The following is a 12,076-nucleotide window of genomic DNA, read 5'->3' on the forward strand; positions in this document are numbered from 1 at the left end:
GAGTGCCAAGTATATTGGATTACCGGTACCAGCTACCTGATCGCATATTGCCTTACACAGGCGAAGTGGTTGGAGTACCATAAATAGCGAAGTGTAGTCTAAGCACTGGCTGGATCTGCCGTGCTGTTAAACGATTTAATTACATTGGCTGTATGTTACAGTTCACTTTTATGATCCATTCACGTTCGACCTCATGCAAGTCATGCGTTATGCGCTAGACCATCAGAGCTCTTTTAACGTCACTGACTGTACCACCCCTCCTCACGCTGATGTAGCCCGACGTCGTTCTACGCGCTACTGAATAACCCCTTGTACTACGGGTAACTTTGTGTGTCTTCACTGCCCCTACCTGTTAACACTTCCCTGCCGCATGGTGTCTGATTTTAGTGCAATTATTGTAAATAAGATGTGGTTCATGTATTATCTTTAGCTCTCGAATTTTGTTAAGATTTTAGCAATTGTCTGGGCACATGTGCACATGAAAACCGGAATTGTTTTGTTTTAAACAATAAATAATGAATTTTAATAGTAACTATAAATTGTTTAAAACTGAATTTTAGATAATTATGATATATTTGTATTCAGGTACCCTGACGGTTTTGCAGTGTAATGTTTAAATTGGTTGAAAATTAAAAATACGTATAAATCCAGCTGAAAGTGTCATTCTACTACATGAAGGTAGAAGATATTCGTTTTCCCATTTCGTGCCGGTTAGCATTCAACAAAAACTCAATGCAATTCGCACAACGGACCTCACAGCTAATTCCAAATGTCTTTCCTTTGTTAAGTGCATTGCCGCTATTGCATCGATTACTTCATACATGTCAAAACGCAAATGTATAGCTAGCATATTTTATCGATGTTGCTATCTCAGGATGTTATTTACGTGGGTCATCTTTAAGTTTGAACTCCACTAGTCATTAGGCAAAACCGAAAATGATGGAGCACACTTGTTATGAGCGCACTTTTATCCGAGGCTGCAGGGCCACGACTCCGTACAGTTCTTGAGGTGATTTTAACACGATAAGTAGCAAACAAAACTTTGCGTGACGTTTCTAAATTATTATAAAAGTAAGAAGACTGATACGAAAAGAAACTGCCACAAAATAAAAACATATTCCTCCACTTCATTGTGGTGTAGTCTGTGTTCCCACCACGCTACTTATCAGAACTGAACCAGCTGAAACTGCTGCTTCCATCACTCTGCTAACAGAGGTAACGCAATGAAAAGTCCAGACTCGTCAAAATCGTCACCTTTCAACTGAGGTAGATTATTTTATTAAGGTGGCCTATGACGTCATGATAAGGCGTGAGTAGGTTCTCTGTGCAGAATCGGCGAAGAAAGGAACGTACCGTAACCACCGACAAGCAGATGGGACATGTGATACGACGTGTGTTAAGGCATCAGGAAATAACTCTCATGGTACTAGAGAGAGCTGTAAAGGGTAAAAATTGTGGGGAAGCTAGAGGTTGGAATATATCCAAGAAATAATCAAGAACATAGAAGGCAAGTGCTACTCAGAGATGAAGGTGTTGGCATAGAAGAAGAATTTGAATAAGTGGAGGTCCCCATCGAACCAGTCAGAAGACTCAGAGAAAAAATCAAATTATTATTTGAAATTTCGAATGACATTGAAACCCATTTTATTTATGGTGGTTCAGTGGATCAAGACAGAATTCCGGGACCCTCATAGATTGTTCTGTTTTCGTGCAAATCATGTTTATAATGTACTGGCTCAACCTGGTTGATATGGATATGGAAATGCTAGAAATATACCAAAACAGAAACGACTGCATATATATCAAAAGACTGTATTTGAGTCATAGATTACACATCTGTAAGCAAAATATTTAGCACGTTATAGATATATTTGTATCGATGTTTTAACTAACTAATATTAATTTAACCATAGTTTTTAGGTGAAACAAATTACCAGCACCGAGTTGCTTTGACCTCATACAATGAATGAGACACGTCAGAACTTTAATCAAAGAAATCGTCTAATATTAAGTTCAGCAGTGCTCCCAAATTAGGTTCTGTGGGATTAGGTGATGGAAGCTGTGTCGCTAGCAATAAGATGTGGTTGTGACTTTCAATACATTTTAGTAATGCTGGAGATAATTTCAAAAACGGAAACCAAACTTCAGTTCCACGAATAAATCTGCTCAAGAAAATAAAAATAAAAACACTGATACGAAAAGAAACTGGCAAATTTATTTTGTAGCACTAATCTGTGTTACGTTACAATAAAACCACCTTCATTTATCCAGAATTTGTGTTACACCCATAAGAGTGTTCTTCCTCCTGAAACAACAGATAAGATTTATGAATAACTCTGTGTTTACCATGGGCTGCACAAAATTTCTTGTTTAGATAACACCACTAACGATCATTCTATTTAACCATAGTGAAGTCAATGTTGTGCTGTTATATGCCCTGTAAACTGTTTATGACTTTGTTGATTTTCAGTTTAGCCAGTTGAAAGATGACGGTATATCCCTCTAAATAACAACTTTTCATTCTTTCTATGAAGATGATCAGTAAAACCAAAAACAGGTAAAAAAATAAGAATAACTTAAGTGCAACTGGTGACTAGCATACATTTCTTCAAATTGCTCACTGCTGTATCGAGTTACGTCATTAAACTGTCGATAAGGTAGAGTTCAGTTGCTTGCAATCGATCTTTGGTTTAAGAGAAGAGCGGTGAATTCAATAGAATTACATCGCATTGACCAGCAGTTTTCTGTTCGCCGTTTTCACGGTAAATTAGCGGTAAGTATACATGGTGTTGCCCGCTCGGTTAGCCGTTCGGTCTAACGCACTGCTTTCCGGGCGGGAAGGCGTGCCAGTTCCCGGCACGAATCCGCCCTGTGGATTTGTGTCGTGGTCCGGTGTGCTGGCCAGTCTGTGGATGGTTTTTAAGGCGGTTTTCCTCCTGCCTCGGCGAATGCGGGCTGGTTCCTCTCATTGCGCCTCAGTTACACTATGTCGGCGATTGCTGCGCGAACACTTTTTCCACGTACGGATACATCTTAATTACTCTACCACGCAAACATTGGGGTAACCCTTGTATGGTGTCTTTCGTTCCCAGGGGAGGTCCACTGGGGACCGAACCGCACAATAACCCTGGGTTCGGTGTGGGCGGCGGTGGGGTGAGTGGACTGCTGTAGCCTGTTGTCGAGTTGTGAACCACTGGCGCTACGTTGGAGACGAAGCCTCTCCGTCGTTTCTAGGTCCCCAATTCAATACAATACAATACATGGTGTTCCAGGAGGAATGCTCAGCATTCAGGAATATGACACGAACGATCATTTGAAGCACAAAAAGTCTCGTAAACATGGTCTCTAAAATGCATACTTTAAGAGCTATGAGTATTTGTTTAGTAGAAGAGATGTGCTTTAAGGTAACAAAGATGAACAGTTGCTCACACATCTTAAGGTATGCACTTTACAGCCCATGTTTACTGGACATTTTTTCTCTTCTTGTTTCGTACCATACTACCATCTCTCAAAAGATAGACACCTATGACCTTGGAGCGGCACAGATTTGTATCACTGTATCTAAAATGTTAAAGTGCTCATAGCCCTTAAAGTACACATTTAGGAGCACACGTTTTCTGGACTTTTCTGCTTGGAATGATCGTTACTGTAAAATCCCTGATTACATCTACATATAAAGTCCGTAAGCAACCGCGCCGTGCGTGACGGTGGGTACCCTGCACGGCTACTCGTCGTTTCCTTTCCTGTTTCACTCTCAAATAGAGCGAGGGAAAAACGATTGTCCATATGCCTCTTTATGATCCTTAAACTCTCGTATCTTATCCTGGTGATCCTCTCGCGAAATGTAAGTTGGCGGCAGAGCTCTGATGGTCTAGTGGCAGAAGGATCGTTCAGTTTCAAGTGCCGGTTATCTAAATTGGACCAACATTGTTCCTCGAAAAGAACGTCGCCTTCGCTCTAGACATTCTCATTCGAGTTCCCGAAGCATCTCCGTAACACTTTCGCGTTGTTCCAACCTGCCGGAACCTAGTCTAGCACGCCGCTTCTGAACTGCTTCGATATCTTCCCTTAATCTTACCTGGCGCGGATCCCGAACACTCGAGCAATACTCAGGAACAGCGTCCCGTAAACTTCGCCAGCGAAATTCCCACTCAGTGAAATTTGCGCCCAGCAAATTTCGAGGAAGCGTCCACTAACCTCCTCCGATCTCTGCAACTTTTCCGACAGACAGAAGAGCCGAGGGCTGTTAAGGCGCGTTGAGGCAACGTGTGACCAGAACGCGATTGCAGTAGACGGCAGTAGTGCTGTAAGACTGGGTAATAGTGTTGATGGACCAGCCTTTTGTAGGTAGTAGCCCACGTATTACCGAGGTGTTGCCAGTGTTGTCCACGAAGGGTGGAAATGTATCTTATGCTCGAGCCATACATAATATAAATAATAAAATAAATATACAAAGATTGACAAAGGGTATTCTCGTTGCTACCGTTTCAAGAGCTCTGCAGTAGTGAACCATAATTTCATTCTACATAAGTTCTTAAGACATCTAAAGTTTTTTGTTTGCTTGCGTGACCATCTTTCAAAATCGCTACTGTAATCAATTATTATTAGTTTTAGCGCCTTAATCTTACTGGAATTGAACAGTGTTTCAGACCAGACGCGTTTCGCTTTTATTTACAAAGCATCTCCTGCGGACATTCGTATTTTTGGCTTTTGTTCACATATTGTACAAAAATGAAAATGCAATGGTTGGCAGAATGAGTAAAAAAGAAGGAAAACACGAGTGTGCACAGAAGATGCTTTGTAAATAAAAGCGAAATGCGTCTGTTGTAAAATACCCTTTAAATGGAGTAAGCTTAAGACGAAATGATCCAATACTAACTGCTTCATCGCCTGTGATCATGGGCAGCAATTTGCCAACTTTATTTTATTGCGATGCTTGTGTAGATAACTTTTCAAGACCCATGAGTTAGGACGTAGATATTTCGCATTTATGAAATTAATAGTTCTCTCACTGCAGTGGTGAAACCAGAGATATATCCACATCTACATCTAAATCTACATACATACTCCGCAATCCACCATACGGTGCGTGGCGGAGGGTACCTCGTACCACAACTAGCATCTTCTCTCCCTGTTTTACTCCCAAACAGAACGAGGGAAAAATGACTGCCTATTTGCCTCTGTACGAGCCCTAATCTCTCTTATCTTATCTTTGTGGTCTTTCTGCGAAATGTAAGTTGGTGGCAGAAAAATTGTACTGCAGTCAGCCTCAAATGCTGGTTCTCTGTATTTCCTCAGTAGCGATTCACGAAAAGAACGCCTCCTTTCCTCTAGAGACTCCCACCTTAGTTCCTGAAGCATTTCCGTAACACTCGCGTGATGATCAAACCTACCAGTAATAAATCTAGCAGCCCGCCTCTGAATTGCTTCTATGTCCTCCCTCAATCCGGCCTGATACCCAAACGCTCGAGCAGTACTCAAGAGTAGGTCGTATTAGTGTTTTATAAGCGGTCTCCTTTACAAATGAACCACATCTTCCCAAAATTCTACCAATGAACCGAAGACGACTATCCGCCTTCCCCACAACTGCCATTACATGCTTGTCCCACTTCATATCGCTCTACAATGTTACGCCCAAATATTTAATCGACGTGACTGTGTCAAGCGCTACACTACTAATGAAGTATTCAAACATTAGAGGATTCTTTTTCCTATTCATCTGCATTAATTTACATGTATCTATATTTAGAGTTAGCTGCCATTCTTTACACCAGTCACAAATCCTGTCCAAGTAATCTTGCATCTTCCTACAGTCACTCAACGACGACACCTTCCCGTACATCACAGCATCATCAGAAATTAGCCGCACATTGCTATCCACCCTATCCAAAACATCATTTATGTAGACAGAAAACAACACCGGACCTACCACACTTCCCTGGGACACTCCAGATGATACCCTCACCTCCGATGAACACTCACCATCGAGGACGACGTACTGGGTTCTACATATTATCGTAAACAGTAGATTTCCACAAAAGCGTCGGAAACGCCTTCCAGTGAGAGGCATATTGATGACAATTGCACTTCAAATAGGTAAATGGAACTTCTGTATGAATCACCGTTAGCCAAAAACTGAAGAGTTCTAATTTGTATATAGTCATTCGTATTGGTATTGATCTTCTGCAATACTACGGAAGAAACATCCATCTTCTCGAGCTCACGATCGCTACAGCGTGTATTTAAAGAAAACCTGATTTTCATCTTGATGTTGGCTCCATCCTTAGGCGACTGGCTCGAAAACTGAATAGACATTATCTTTCAGATGCAGAAGCAGGCCTACTAACTTTCGTTTATGTAGCACAATTCCTTCTAGGTGCTGCTGTTTTTTTTTTTTTTTTTTTTTTTTTTTTTTTTTTTTTTTTAATCCGTATAATATTGACCATACGTCTTGGGATTCCCTGTATAGTGCGACACATCCATAAGCGGTGCTTTATTTTTGCTTGATGGGTGCTAGATGTTCTTCTGGCACGCCGCCTCTTCCCGGACGGCTGCGACGAGGCTGCGGGGGCGGCGGAGGCAGCGGCCGGTATATAAGCGCGGGCGGCGACGGCCGGCGCTCAGACGCCCCGCGGGCTCCACCCAGTCGCCGCACACAGCCTCCGGCACACGTCAGGTCAGTACGCGCGCACCTGTTGCTCGCCTCCCACCTGTCATCCCAACAACCGACAATTCTGATTCTCTCTATGAAATTTGTTTGTCTACGTCCAGATCCAGCCCTTACGACACAAGACGGAGAGTACTTGTGGAATCTCTATCTTTTCCCCGCTTCACTGTTCCATTAGTGAATGGCGTTTAGAAAGAAAGATGTTCGGTAAACCTCCGTATGAGCTATAATTATTCTCATTTTTTTGGTCAAGGCCATTTCTCGACGTATATGCGAGAAAGTAATATGTTGGGCAGAGAGTAAGATTCTTCTTGGAGTGTACACTCTCAGAATTTCAACAGTAAATGTCTCCGTGCTGCACAACTCTCCACCACACACCGTCAGGTGGTTTGCGGAGTATGGATGTAGATGCAGATGTAGATAGCGTCTACCACTGGAGTTTGTTGAGCATCTCCGTAACTCTCCACACCTATTGAACGATCCCTTGACGAAACCCACCTCTCTTTGTTAGATCTTCTAGATCTCTTCTATCAATCCCACTTGGTAAATGTCCCAGACCTATGGACAACGCCAAAGAATCGTTCGACGAATGTTTTGCAAGCCTCTTCATTCGTGGATGAAGTACATTTCCTTAGCGTCCTAGCAACGAATCTCAGCATGGCATCTGCTTTTCCTGCCGTTTGTTTTACAAAGTCGTTGCACATTAAGTCATCCCGTCGGTTAATCCTAGACATTATACGATAGCTCCTCTTTCCAATGACTTTTTTTGCCAATAGTGCAGATGAGAAGTTGTGAATCACCTCGACTTTTAGCGCGCAGTTCGTACTTTTATTTACGTTCGGGATCAACTGCATCAGCCGTCGACCCTCTACACATTTTCCTACGTTTCGATACATTCTTCTGGCGTTCCACACCTTCCTATAAACAACAGCCCTGCTAGGTTCCAGGTTCGAGCCTTCACCCAGAACACGGTCTAAATTTTCCAGAAAGTTTAAAAACACTGCACACTACAATACAGACTTCCATCTTTATCCACTAGACAATTTATGTGTATTATCAAACATACATGGTGGTCAGAAACAAACTGAAAAGCTTGTAAGGGTGTTGCAGGGGTGCGTGTGCTGAGAAACAGCCGTTAAGAGAAAAGTTCGATACGTTGCGTCGAGTTACTTAGCATTGAAGTCAGGTAGTTGTGAGCGCAAATCTAGGCAGCCTGTCAGAGACAGTGTCGTCAAACGCGTTCTTCCTTTGGATTCCTCAGACCGAACAAACATAACTTTTGTTCACCTAAATTAACTCTTCCGAAAAACGCAAATTTTAACTGGTAATGAGCATTTGAACAAGTGTTAACTTCCAGACTTGCAGATGTCCGCGCATTACGGCATTTTAGAGGGTGCAAATTCTAGAATTTTCACGGGCAACGACTTTATTGCCTAACTTCAATGCTAAATTACTCGAAAGCGGCGCAACGTATCGATTTTTTATTTATTTTTTATTTTTGTCAACATATATTTCTCAGCACAGACTGTTTCTGACCATCCTGTATATGTCGAATCGAGTAACACGCTAACTACTCTTTCACCATTTGATATATTTGTCTTCTAAGCATTTCACAGACTATCAGGATTTTATTGTGAGTATTTTCTTGCAGCGCTATTGGTAGTACTTTACCACAGTTACACCACAACAGCTTATCATTTTTAGGAGCACGAGACAGGTTAACGTTGCAAACTGCGTCGAACTGGCCACAGCCGTGTCCTTGACGGGAAAATCAGAACTTAATGTCTCGAATTACAGCGAGATGAAATTTTGAAGAATTAGCTACTTTATATTGTGTTCCACAGCCGCAATGAATTTTTAAGTGTTTTAGGAGTAAACCATGGGTCCACCATAGCTGTAAGCGTTTGTTGAAAATTATAGCATTACTGGTGCATCAGGATTGTCCAGTTTCCTCATGAAAGGTCACCTGCAAATTACACCAAAAGTGTGCCAACAATACTAGTTGTCGTAATCTTGGTTCAAATGGCTCTGAGCACTATGGGACTTAACTGCTGTGGTCATCAGTCCCCTAGAACTTAGAACTACTTAAACCTAGCTAACCTAAGGACATCACACACATCCATACCCAAGGCAGGATTCGAACCTGTGACCGTAGCGCGTAATCTTGGGAAACCGGGCAACACATGTCTCAAATTCGTACTAGGGATATCAGGTGATACAGACGTAGTTCGCAACTGCATCGTCACATTCTAAAATGGAGTCGTGGTGTACCAATAATTCTTTGATTTTTGATGAACTCTTACAGTCCTGGTGAATCATAGTTCTCGCCATTAACTAGAAAGCAGGAACCATTTGTCTTTTCAAATGCCGATGTGAACGGCAGTACATTTAGCACAGCCTTTACCTATCCAGTATTCAGTTATATGGTTGCACCCCAGTGGTGTTAGATGCTAATGCTGTTGGAAATATTCGCTCCCCTCCCCCCCCCCCCCTCCCCCCCCTCCCCCCTCCCTCCCACCTGGCTCCAACCTTGTCCTCACCGCCTTCTCTTCTTCACCACATCTATTCCATATAAATGTTACCTTTGCTCCCTGTTTCCAGTTCGTGCTACACTTGCTCCAATTTTATCATTTCAGTACTTATCCGCCTCTAGAGATGATGAGTACTCAGAATATGTCACATAGAATACTAGAATTAATTTCGTGCTAAAGCTAAGGAATTTTCCATAGTATGAGGACTTGTACAGAAGAGCTACTTGTTGGGCAAGGAGTGAGTTCTGTTTCGAAATCATCCACAACAGAACACAACTGTTGTATACTTCAGGAGAACTTACTTTCACACCATTAGAGACAGAAAGTATTTTACCCGCCCGGATAGCCTCTCGCGTTATCCCGCCGTTTCTGGAAAGGCGCATCGACCCCGGATCGAATCCGCCCAGCGGGTCAACGACGAGGACACACGTGCCACTCAGCTTGGATGTGGGTTTTAAGCGCTTGCCCACATGCAACTAGGAGAATACGAGGATGGTACCCATGTTTCACCTTAGATACACGACACGTTAACATTTCGAAAACGTTCGCTCACTTTCACATGGGACACCACTATACATATATACCCTCTACCACTAACATTGCCAAATTCAAAAATAAACATACCGACCGCATGATGGGCCAAAGGCCAGGGAAAATAAAGAAGAAAATACAGAAAATGTTTTAAAATGACGGACATTTGGTACAGAGCCGTGTGCAACGCGCTACATACAGGGTGCGCACGAAATGTGTTACCAATTGTTTCTTTCACAATTTATGATGCACATTAGATATCCCGCTGGGATCTCTACAGCAGTACCAGCAGAGCTTGGAAAAGCAAATGAGTTACGAAATGACGTGTAATTCACGATATTGCGGTTAGGAGACTAGTAAACAGCAATGGCTGACATTGGAAGACTGACGACACAGCAACGATCGGCAATTGTGTTACTTTTTCATGAAACGAAAAGCCTTTTTGTGACTCAGAGGCGTTTTCGACAACAGTTTAAGACACGATGGGTCCCTTACAAGAAGACCATCCACAGGTTGTACGATGAATTTGTACAGGAAGGAACACTATTGGAAGCAAAGCGACCTCGGCCTAAGCCTGTTTGTTCGCCGGAGAATAATGAAGCGGTACGAGTTGCTGCACAGAGAAGTCCCGGGAAATAGTGTAGGAAGGCAGCAGTGAAACAGGGAATATCCAGACGCTCCGTTCAACACATTCTTAAAAGTGATCTCCGTATGTACCCATACAACATGACCTGTGCACAGAAGCTCACTGAAGAACACAAGCAGCAGTGACTACTGTTTGCTCAATGGGCGGAGGATAGGGAAGAAACTCTAAACAACGTTTGGTTTTCAGACGAGACGGATTTTCATTTAGACGGTGTGGTTAACAAACAAAATGTAAGCTTTTGTGCCACTGAAAACCCACATGTGCCGCATGAACAACATTATGCTCCGAGGATTACAGCGTGGGCAGCAATTTCCAGTCACTGACTTATTGGACCCTTTTTCTTTGAAGAAACTGTGAACAGCGAGCGTTACTTGTGCATGCTTCGCAATAGTTTCATTCCACAGCTTCTTGCTACTGCCTTGCCCTTCAACACGCAGTGGTTCATGCAAGATGGAGCAAGGCCACATACTGCAAACACTTTGTTGGAGTTTTCACACGAGCATTTCGAATGCGGATCATTTCACTCAGGTTTCCAATTTACTTCGATGACGGACAAAGTTGGCACCCCAATAGTCCAGACCTCAATTACATGTGACTTTTTTTCTTTGGGGGTACCTAAAGGAAAAAGTTTTCCTGAAACGTCCACGTGATTTAATGGAGCTCAGAAGGCTTAACCTTCAAGCTTGCAGTGAAAATAGGGAAGACATTGCGGCCGGGTAATCACTAACTTCAGTGTTCGTTTGAAGTTGGTTCGGAAACGAAATGGTGGACATATTGAGCATGTGCTGAGTTAGAACAAATCTCCATGGACGGCTCTTCGTTGTAGTATATGTTCCTTTCAGACTGTATTGACAATAAAGTTTATATTCAAAAACAAAGTGGTAACACATTTCGTGCGCCACCCTGTATATCCGCTGCAACCGACCGGCGCGTTCTGCTGCCCGCACCGCGCGGGTAAACGAGCCCAGATGTACCGGGGGCAGAGTGCGTGGGCTGCGACGCGCGGGCCGCGACAGCGCGTGGAGGGCGGGACGACTGTCTACACACGAGCGGATCTGCTTTCTGAATCGTCTGCTCTCCTCTGAAAATCGTGAAGGTTTGAGACGCTACGAACAGGGCGTTCTTGATCCTTTGTAACGAAAAATAACCTGTAATGTAAAATAATGGGTGTAGCACAGTAACGCGTAAGCAATAATGAATACAGTACAAGCAACTTCTTATTGATTTCTATAACCCATCTTTCTGCCCACTTTTAAGAAACTTGATCTCAACTTTTGCCGCTAAGTATTTATTAAATTTTGATTCAGAGTTGTAATATCGTCTTCAAGTGTTTCAACAATCTCTACGTACATCCTACTTTCTATATTCTTCTTCGGTGATGTCCTGGATCATTTTGCACAAACAAGAGCTTTTAGGGCACAATTTTATAAGCTCTCCTGTGTGGTCCACTCCTTTGCCATACTGGAAGTAATTAGAGCTTGCTGTCACGTGCAAACCGTAGGAAAACTCATGGACTTTCTGAACGTGGCCTGCTCCATAGGTGCAGAAATACGCACATGTGCTCCCAGTTAATGAGACCTGATAGGCTGTTCGAGAATTGCAAGTAACGGCCTCATAGTTACGTCTCCACTAATACACCGTCGACGTCCGCACCTAGTTCGAGTTCTCGGAATAAGTCGTGAATATCTGTGGCCCCATCCC

The 12,076-nt window shown here is 42.9% G+C and overlaps 1 protein-coding gene across 1 annotated transcript in view; it reads left to right on the forward strand.

Annotated features, from left to right (window-relative positions):
• The first annotated feature begins 6,631 nt into the window (after positions 1-6,631).
• LOC126267461 (uncharacterized) overlaps positions 6,632-12,076 on the forward strand; it is a 56,400-nt gene continuing 50,955 nt past the window's right edge. Inside the window, exon 1 of the mRNA XM_049972731.1 lies at positions 6,632-6,676. The gene's annotated coding sequence lies outside the window, so the exon portion shown is untranslated. The remainder of the gene's footprint in view (positions 6,677-12,076) is intronic.

Source organism: Schistocerca gregaria, chromosome 4 (assembly GCF_023897955.1).
Source record: "Schistocerca gregaria isolate iqSchGreg1 chromosome 4, iqSchGreg1.2, whole genome shotgun sequence".
In the NCBI taxonomy this organism is placed as follows: Eukaryota; Metazoa; Arthropoda; class Insecta; order Orthoptera; family Acrididae; genus Schistocerca; species Schistocerca gregaria.